This window comes from Ceratotherium simum, chromosome 29, assembly GCF_057802395.1.
Source record: "Ceratotherium simum simum isolate JZ-2026a chromosome 29, ASM5780239v1, whole genome shotgun sequence".
Lineage (NCBI taxonomy): Eukaryota > Metazoa > Chordata > Mammalia > Perissodactyla > Rhinocerotidae > Ceratotherium > Ceratotherium simum.
Genome location: NC_141928.1, coordinates 22381631 through 22391410, shown reverse-complemented (window position 1 = coordinate 22391410; position 9780 = coordinate 22381631).

Here is a 9780-nt window from a genome sequence, read left to right as displayed (position 1 = left end):
TTCTTGCTTCCCTTTGTTTGGGGATGCCATGACTTTGGAAATGATTCCTCATGGCCTCCTATTTGCTGCAAATACACTTTACTTTGTGAGACAGCTTCCACTGGTGTAGAGTCTTATTTAACTCACCAGGAGGTGAGCCCAATTGGTTCGGTAACATTACCAGTTTACTATAAAGGATATGACTCAGGAGCAGCCAAATGGAAGAGACGCATAGGATGAAATATGGCAAGGGTGGGTGGGATTGCACAGTTTCCACGCCCTCTCCAGGCAAGCCACCTTGCGGCAGGTCCATATGTTCACCAACCCAGAATGTTGTTGTTTAGGGGTTTTTATGGAATCTTCATTATGTAGGCATGATAGATTTAATTCTTGGCCATTGGTGATTGAATTCAATCTCCAGCCCCTCTCCCCTCCCAGGAGGTTGGAGTGGGGGAAGGCACAACCAGCCCCCATTCTGAACTTATCTAGGGCTCCCCATGAGTCATCTTATTAGCATCTCGTTAGCATACAAAGACAATATATTCCAAGAAATTTAGCACCTCTGTGCCAGGAACCAGGGACAAAGACCAAATATTTATTTTTTATTTATTTTTCATTTTTAATAAAAATATTTTTTATTTAATAAATATTATTATAAATAATATTTATTTTTATTTAATAAGAAGAATATTATTATTCTTCTCCTGGTATGGGAAGTGGCTATACTGGGCCACTTCTCTGGCCACTAGCCAACTTCATGATTGGCTCCTCTTAGGTCAATCACCAATTTTGGTCCAGGCAGCCCTGGCCCGTGTGGAAGGATCACGAAGCATAGCGTGTGGTGGCCCCTGTGTAAGCTGCTCAGGTTGGGCATGGACATGGCAGATGACAGAAGTGCCTGGGCAACTGATAGTTACTCAGCCTGGCTGGTGTAGGGACATACAGGACAAGAATCCATTCAATTAGATGGGCTGTCTTCAGAAATCCTCTCTCCCCTACTCTTTCCTTCTCATCATCTATCTTTTGTTGTTATTATTATTCTTATTATTTTTTGTAAGGAAGATCAGCCCTGAGCTAACATCTGCCAATCCTCCTCTTTTTGCTGAGGAAGACTGGCCCTGGGCTAACGTCCATGCCCATCTTTCTCCACTTTATATGGGACGCCGCCACAGATGGCTTGCCAAGCAGTGTGTCGGTGCGTGCCTGGGATCCGAGCCGGCGAACCCTGGGCCGCCGCAGCGGAGTGCACGCACTTAACCGCTTGCGCGGGCCCCTCTTTTGTTATTATTATTATTATTTTTCTTTTGCTGAGGAAGATTGGCCCTGGGCTAACATTCGTGCCTATCTTCCTCTACTTTATACATGGGATGCCTGCCACAGCCTGGCTTGATAAGCTATGTGTAGGTTTGTGCCCAGGATCTGAACCTGCGAAGCTCCGGGCCACCGAAGTGGACCCTCGAACTTAACCACTATGCCACCCACCGGCCAGCCCCTCTCTTTTGTTGTTTTAAATGGCACATTGGAAAGGAAACAATTGTCTACATATTAGCCATCCTGCAGCTGGCTGTAAATCAGTACCATCCATCTTTCCTCCATTTTTCCCCTCTACTTCACCTCCCCTTCTCTCTCCCCTGATGTTCACCCAGTCACTCAGGTCTTCTGTTAGTTCCTGAAATAGGCAAAGCCTTTTCCCATGTTCTTCCCGCCTGGAATGCTGTTCCCTCCCTCCAGCCTACCCCTGGCTAACTCCCCTTCCTCAGGCCTTGCCTGGCCTCTCACTCTGAATAACACACTCCTCTTACAAGTGCCCCTGTATTTTCCTTAATAATACTCATCAGCCTTTTTAATGATAGACTTCTTTGCATGATCCTTTACTAAATCACTGGGCTTCTTGCTCCAGGATGGCAGGGATCGAATCTGTTTTGTTCAGCACTGGGCAAAAGCACCTAGAATAGGTCTGGCTTAGTAGATAGCTGTCGAATGAACGAATGAATGAGTGAATGAAGTGGAATTGGAGATAATTACAAATACAAAGGCTAATGTATATGAGTGAATTAGAAAAGTAGAAACAACTTGAATACAGTCACGCCTTGTTTAACCACGGGGCTACGTTCTGAGAAATGTGTTGTTAGGCGAGTTCGTCATTGTGTGAACATCATAGAATGTACTTACATAAACCTAGATGGTATAGCCTAGTTCACTCCTAGGCTGTATGGTACTAATCTTATGGGACCACTGTTGTATATGCAGTCCATCATTGACCAAAACGTCATTATGTGGTGCATGACTATATTCAATAATAGCCAATTTAAAAATACATTATAGCTATCTACCATGGAATTTATGCGGCCACTGAAATCACAATTTAAAAGCATATTCATCCCCAACATCATTAGTCATTAGGGAAATGCAAATCAAAACCGCAATGAGATACCACTGTGGTATCTCACTAGGATGGCTATAATTAAAAAAAAAAAGGAAAATAACCAGTGTTGGTGAGGATGTGGAAAAATTGGAATCCTCATACATTGCTGATGGGAATGTAAAACGGTGTGGCCGCTGTGGAAAACAGTCTGGCAGTTCCTCAAAAACCTAAACATAGAATTACCACAAGACCCAGCAATTCTACTCCTACGTATATATCTGAGAGAAATGAAAACATTTGTCTGCGTAAAAGCTTGTATATGAATGCTCATAGCAGCATTATTCATAATAGCCAAAAAGTGGAAACAACCCAAATGTAGATCGACTTGTGAATGGATAAACAAAATATGGCATATCTATACAATGGAATATTGATCAGCCACAGAAAGGAGGTACTGTTACACTGTGCAGCGTGGATGAACCTTGAAAACATGCTAAGTGAAAGAAGCCAGACCCGATTCCATTTATATGACCTACCCAAAAAGGCAAATCCATAGGTAGCAAGTAGATGAGTGGTTGTCAGGGTATAGGGGAGGGGAGAATTGGGACTAACTGCTAATAGGTACCAGTTTCTTTTTGGGGTGATGGAAATGTTCTGGACTTAGAGGGGTGATCGGTGTACAACATAGTGAATATGTCACCCGGGGAAGTCCCTAAAACATTTTCCGTGTCTAAGGCTTTGTTTTTAAGTTGTGCTTGCTTATAGGAACCAAGGCAGAACAGTGCCGGATGGCCAAATAGCAGCAGCAATCCAAACCAGAAAAGTCCAAGATGGTGAGGGGGGGTCCGTGTGCAAAAGGAAACGTGGGCTAAAGGTACTGTGCACAAGAAGGGAAGATCTGCGCGTGCCCCAAATGCCCCCGCCCTGAGTGATGATGCAGAGACCCCCTCCCCCTTCACATCCCATAGGAACACTGCTCACCTTCCCTTAGGGGAGAAGGTGTTTTAGAGCACGAGCTTTGCCTCCTCCGTTCATTGATCAATGAGTCAAGTTTCTGCTCTGCTATTCCGAACCCGGTCTCATTCTATTGGCATGAGCTGCTCAGGGCAAAAAGGCCCACTTGTGGGTCGCTGGTCCCTGAGGGCTCGCTAACACCTCCCATTAGCTCTCTTCCTTCACTCTTGCTTAAACCCTGGCTGGGCGGAAACTGCAGCCTGGACTGAGGGGTGTGGCAGTGGGGGGATAAGAAGCTGACCACTGCCCCTATGTCTGGACCAGAAAATTCTACATAAATCTGAGCATTCTCATGAGTGTCTCAGAAGGACTCTCCTTACCTAAGACTGCAAGGAAAGTGGCCCCTCCCGCCCCCCCAGAGTCGCCCCGCTGGCTGCACTTTAAAGAGAGAGTGTGACACAAAAATCAAGTTGTGTTTTTAATTCCATCACCAGTCCGGCTTGTCCAACCTGCTCATTCCAATAGCTTTATTCTCAGCAGCCACCGGGAGCCAGGCACTGGGCTTCTGCAACAAGCATACACCTCCTTTAGCCTCAGAACAATCCTAGAGGCAGGCATTATGCTCCTGATGATCCAGAAGGATAAGCTGAAGCCCAGAGCAGTCAGAATGCATGTCCCCTGTCACACAGTTAGGAAGTGGCGGGTCTGCGGGCCTCTGTGACGTGCTGCCTGGCAGGCCTGCCTCTGAGTCTCTGTCCCCTCATCTGTGAAATGGGGATGTGGTGGGTTACTTTGCAGGGTCATGAGTGGAGGTGCTCTGCACACCGTAGGAGGTGCAGTAAAGGTCACGACCTTCTTGGGCCCACCCTCCGCCCCACCCCCCAAGGCGCTGTGTCTCTAGGTGGGACTGGGGCTGTGTGTTTGGCCTGGTGGGTCCTCGCACCTGGAAAGCATGGTATGCTGGCATTTTTGGCTTTGGTATTCTGGAAATACCCCCTCCAGTCCCCTGCCCTCCATCTCTGGGCAGCTGACAGCAGGAATCCCTGGCCGGGCTGGAGGGGTCCAGGCTCTGGGTCAGATTACTGCCTCCCCTGAGAGCCGCTGGAGTCAGGTCTGGCTGGCTCAGCCTTTCTCAGGCAGCGCTCTGCGCTAACCTCACTTGACGTCGATGTTTCTGGTTTACTGGGAACCAGGAGGAATCCTCAAAATGTGAGAGGCTGAGGTTTTCTCTGCTGGTGTCTGCCTGGCATCCTGCTGGCCCTTCCAGGGGGGCCAAGGAATTGGATTCACAAAGATCTGGAAATGAGGGACCTTGTCCCCCGGCTCCCAACCTGGGAGCAGAACAGCCTCAGCCTCCGCCGTGGGGCCGTGAGGGGACAGCTCTCCTGGGCCAGACCCTCTGTCTGGAGGCAGGAGTCCTGCCTTCCAACCTCACTTGCTGTGTGATCTCAGGCAGCACTGTCTGCTTCTCTAGGCCTTGTGATCCCATGTGTATGTAGGGGAGGAAAAAGAATTTTCCCTCTACCCATCTGAGTTCTTAGCTGAGACCCCTGTAATAAGAGACAGATTAACAAGAGAAAGACAAACAGAAGTTTATTAACAGGTATACCTCGTGGGTACATGGGAGCTCCGCAGGAAGAGTGACTCCTGGAGGTGGCTTAGAATTCAGGATTAAAGACCACTTAATAGGGAAAGGGGAGGGGGGATGGAAGTCTCTTAGGGGCCAGGAAATGATTTTTAGGGAAGATGAATGGGCTCCTAGAAGAATAGATGGGAGGTGTGATAGTTTGTGACAAAGTTTGTCTGAGTGTGGCATCGATTTCTAGTCTCCTCTCTTGGCTAGAGTCAGTCCCCCTGGGTGATGTCACTCCCGGGGAGGGGACTGATGACAGTTGAGTTCCTTTAGGAGGATCTGTCTTTAGGCAGATATGGGGAGTTCAGACAAAGCCTCTTGCTATACTCGCTGGTTATCAACCCTACAGCTCAAAATGATCAATATACCAAAGGGGCATATTTTGGAGTGGCATATTCTGTTACCTTTCACATAAAATGAGAGGAGTGGTTCTCCACCCAGTGTGTGTGTGTGTGTATGCACACGTTTGTGTGTGCATGCTTGTGTGCTTGTGCGTGAGAAAGGGATGGGGGGCTTTGGAAATGTGGAGGGAGCATTTTTGCTTGTCGCAGTGATGGGGATGGGGTGCTATTGGCCTACAGTGCGGGAAAGCCAGGGATTCTAAACGTCCTGTGATGCACAGGACGGTCCCACACAATGAGGCTGGTTGTGCCTCGTTGAGAAATTCCGGGCAAGATAATTTCCAAGGTCTGAGACTTTTTCTATTTTAGGATCATTTTTGGGAAAAAAGCTTGTTGTTACTTAATCTGAGGAAAAATTTCCTTGTCTTACTGTAGTTATGATCACTGAGTCCACCAAGTATCAGGCATGGTGCCAAGGAATGAAGAAGCCCCTCAAAGTTCTTGCCCTGTAAGAGGGTGGGTCCAGTTGATCGGAAGGCCCCTGGTGGGTGTGACTGTGGGAAGGTTTGGGATTAAGGGCTTGCGGCAGCAGAATTCCTATCCCTTACAGACTGGAGTTGGGGGCAGGGGGAGGAGGTGAGGGATGGGGAGGAGGAGAGGCAGGCGCCCTGGGAGGTGCGGCGTTGGGAAGAAAAGGATGCTAAAAGCAGGGATGTCGAATGTTTAATGTAAAGTTGTGTTCTGCAGTGTCGACCTTTGTCCACAGTCCATCTTCATGTAATCCAGGGCACACCCACAGATGCCTTGGGGAATGGGTTTTTCCCAGTAATTGAGGAAGGGGCTGAGGGTTGCATCTCAGTAGATGTGCCAAGGAACTGAGACAACACTCCTGGGACTATTGAAGGATCCACATTGAATTAACGCTGAGAAGGGTGGTAAGGAGAAGCAGCGAGACCATGAGCAGGCGAAAACCCTCCTGCGGAAATCTTGGAGTGGGCTTTCGACTGGGAGCGAGGGGTTCATGGCAATCCGGTAATTATAATCCTAACGATGACTAGCGTTATTGAAGGCTCACCCATAGCAGGTTGAAGAGGCCGTGTATTATAGCGGTTAAACATGCAGGTTCTCATTTCAGGTTACCTGGTCGAAATGGCAGCCCCGCCCTTTCTACCTGAGTGGCGCTGGCAAGTTACACACACCTCTCTAAGTGTTGGCTTCCTCATCTGTAAATGGGGGCGACCCTGGAGGTCTTTGCGAAGTTTAAATAGCAAAATCCACATCAGAAGGCGCTGAACACAGTCCATGACGTACATTGCTTAGTAGAAGTCAGCAGTTATTATGACAATGGTCACTAAGCTCCTTTACCTCCAGGGGCAGGGAGAATGCAGCTGACATGGGGTTTCCATATGTTCTCTCATTTAATTCACACACCAGTTGCATAGGCAAATATTTTATTCCCCGGTGTACAGCTGGAGAAATGGAGGCTCAGAGAGGTGAATCAGTGTTCCCGGAGGCCACGCGGCTAGCAAGCACCAGAGTCAGGGTTTGAACTCAGGCCTCTCTGACCCCGTAGCCCTGCTCTTTCTACTCCGCCGGGCAGCCTCCAGGGTTGCCTAACCGTGGAGTGAGACGCCTTGACAGGTCATGAGCTCCCTGTCACTGGGCAAACTGGAAGAGGATTTTCTGCTCTGAGTGGGAGCACAGATGGTTTCTGGCTCTAGGATTCAACTCTGTGACTCAATTTTCGGCTTTGGGAAGGGTTGTGGGAATTAGTGGTGAGCATCCAGGCCTGGGTCATGAGGTTTGAGGGCCAGGGGTGCTATGAAAGCCCGCAGACCGAGAGGCCACTTAACACACACGGAGGTGGGGGGTGTGTGTGTGTGGAGGGGGTGTGCATGCGCTGGATTAACACTGCTTTCTTTCCTTCACCAAGAGCTCTGGCCCTGCTGGTGAGGTCACCTCACAAGGAATAGTGTGTTCTCAAGGCAACAGGTGGTGACACAGGATATGGGCACAAAATCCCAGGAGGAAGTTGACAAGGGAGGGCTGGAGGCTTGGTGACCACCGGGTCCCTGACATTCTTTATGCAGAAAGCCTGACTCTTCTGTCTCTGGGCCTGGCCAGAGGGGACCCTCCCCAGGAGATGGGTGACTGAGAGTCCCACGAGTGGTCCAGTGGCCTGGGAGCAGGAGACAATGAATCAGGAACCTGCTGTGCCACCAACTTACTGGGTGACCTTCCCCCCATCCATACCATAGGGGCCTGGGCTAGGCTCCTGTGCGGTGGGGAGGGTCTTGGATGTCTGACTCGAGCTGCCTGGAATTCCCCAAGCTGGGAAGGCTCTGGAGCATTCCCCTAAAAGGCCTGGTGGGTGAATGAGTGGCCCAAAGAAGCATTATTGCATCAAAGAGAAGGAAAGCAATTTGGTGCAGAAATTTCCGGTAGGAAAGGTACCAGGGACATTCCTGGCTTGGGAGCGGAGGTGGGGGCTTTCTTCCTGCTTAGGGCACGTGATCTCGCAGAGGAAAAAGAACAGCTGCTCTCATCACCTCAGGACCAATGGTGAGAAAATGGACTGGGAGTACAACATGAGGGTTTAAGGTTAGACACTTGGTTCAACCAGATAAAGCAATCACTTGGATTCCTTTACTCTGAGAGGGATTGGTCCTGAAGTTGTAAACAGGTTTCATGAGGCTTAGAGAAATCCACAGAAACTGAACAGAAATGGGGAAGTATGAGGAAGGTAAGGTTTCAATCAACAATGGAGTTTTTAGCGTCGGCCGTATTCCTGGTACCGTGCTGGGGGTCTTGGCAGCGGGCACGTGGCCGCTGTTCCCCAGAAACTTGTAGCACATTGCTGGAAGAAAGAATCTGAAAAGAAGTCAAAAGCTAGAAAAAAACCCGTCAAAGTTCAAATCCAGGAGGCCATATTTATTGAGCCCTCGCTGGGTGCTAAGCCGTTTGTGTGCGTGAGACCATGGAATGCATGAAGGAAATAGTATGAAATATCCCTATTTTGTGGAGGTGGGGGTGGGCTCAGAGAGGTTGCATCCCATGCCCTGGGCCACACAGCTGTCAGCAACAGACCTGACTTCCCCAATATGCCACATATACCCATGCTAGGGGCCGGAGCTGGGGGCCTCTTTCATTCCTTCTCTGTGCCAGGCACAGCGCCACATGGTAGGGGCTCTAGGGACAACAGGCCAGACCCCATCCTCATGGTTTACCCTCTATGGACGATTCAGAGGGAGAATTCCTGCTGTTTGAAACTCAAGGTCTGCAGACGCATTCCAGGGGCATTCAAGGCAGTGGAAACCCAGGCAGGGCTGCAGGCACTCAAGGAAGGCGGGATCAGAGAGGGCACCAGGAGGTCAAAGCTTTCTGTGGGAAGGTGGTCAGGCTAGGTGAGGACCCGCGTCCCCAACTCCAGGATCAGTCACCCAGGGGAGGTTCACAGTGGATGGAGGTCTTCGCAGAGCCCTTGGCTGGAGCGCCTGTGTTCCCAGCGTCCCAGCCACACAGTGAACACTGCCCTTGGAGGCAGGATGGTAGGGTAGTTAGGGGTACAGGCTTCGGAATCTGGCAGCTGTGGACTCCAACCCAGCTCTACCTGTGTGACCTTGGACAAGTGACTTGCCCTCTCTGAAGCCTGGTTTCCCCAACCGTTAAACAAGAATAAGACTTTCCTTGCAGGGATGTTGTATGTAAAGTATTTAGCCCAGTGCTTGGCACATCATAAGCGCCCCATGAATGGGGCTGCTCTCACTCAGAGTATGATCAGGCAAGTCCCATCTCCTCTGGCTCTGTGGTCTCAGTTTCCCCAGATAACAGGACGTCTTCTGAGCAGCTCTGAGAGGCCAGGGCTCCGTCAGAGACTCTGGGCAGGGGCTGACCAGGGCCCGGTCCCCACGGAGATCAAATTTCCAGCCCCTCGATGGAGCCAAGTAAACACAGGGGAGACAGCGTGGCTCCCTCAGCCGCCCACTAACAACCAGATTCCTGAAGCCACCGCAGCCGCGGCTGCTCACTCTGATTGTGTCTGGCTCCAGGGTCCCCGGGCGCTGCTGCTGTCACCCTCATGAGACCCTGGGGTTTGGGGTGGGGGTGTGGAAGAGGCGGTGTAAGCCAGTTTCGCGGTGGGGTGGCGGCCGGGGTGTCAGCCGCTTCCGGGAGCAGATGGCTCGTGTCTTGGAGTTTCCCTTCCAGCTCCCTCCCTGCTCTGTTGGTGACTTCACTGGACCGCTAAAGCTGCTGACAGCTGAGATAGAGCCCAGGATGCGAAGGAAACTCCCTCTCCCAGTCCCGAACTTGCTGCACCTCATTTATCTGAGACCGAGGCCAGTGGCCCCAGTTTTATAGCCTCTAAATTCTTCTTCTATTCTCTGACTTTTCACTTTCCAAGAGAACTCAGCATGTATTCACGGGGCACAGCTACGTACCAGGCGTAGAGGAGGAAGACCCAAAATCCCAGCCTGCAAGGATTTTATAGTTTCTGCCTGGTGAACTCC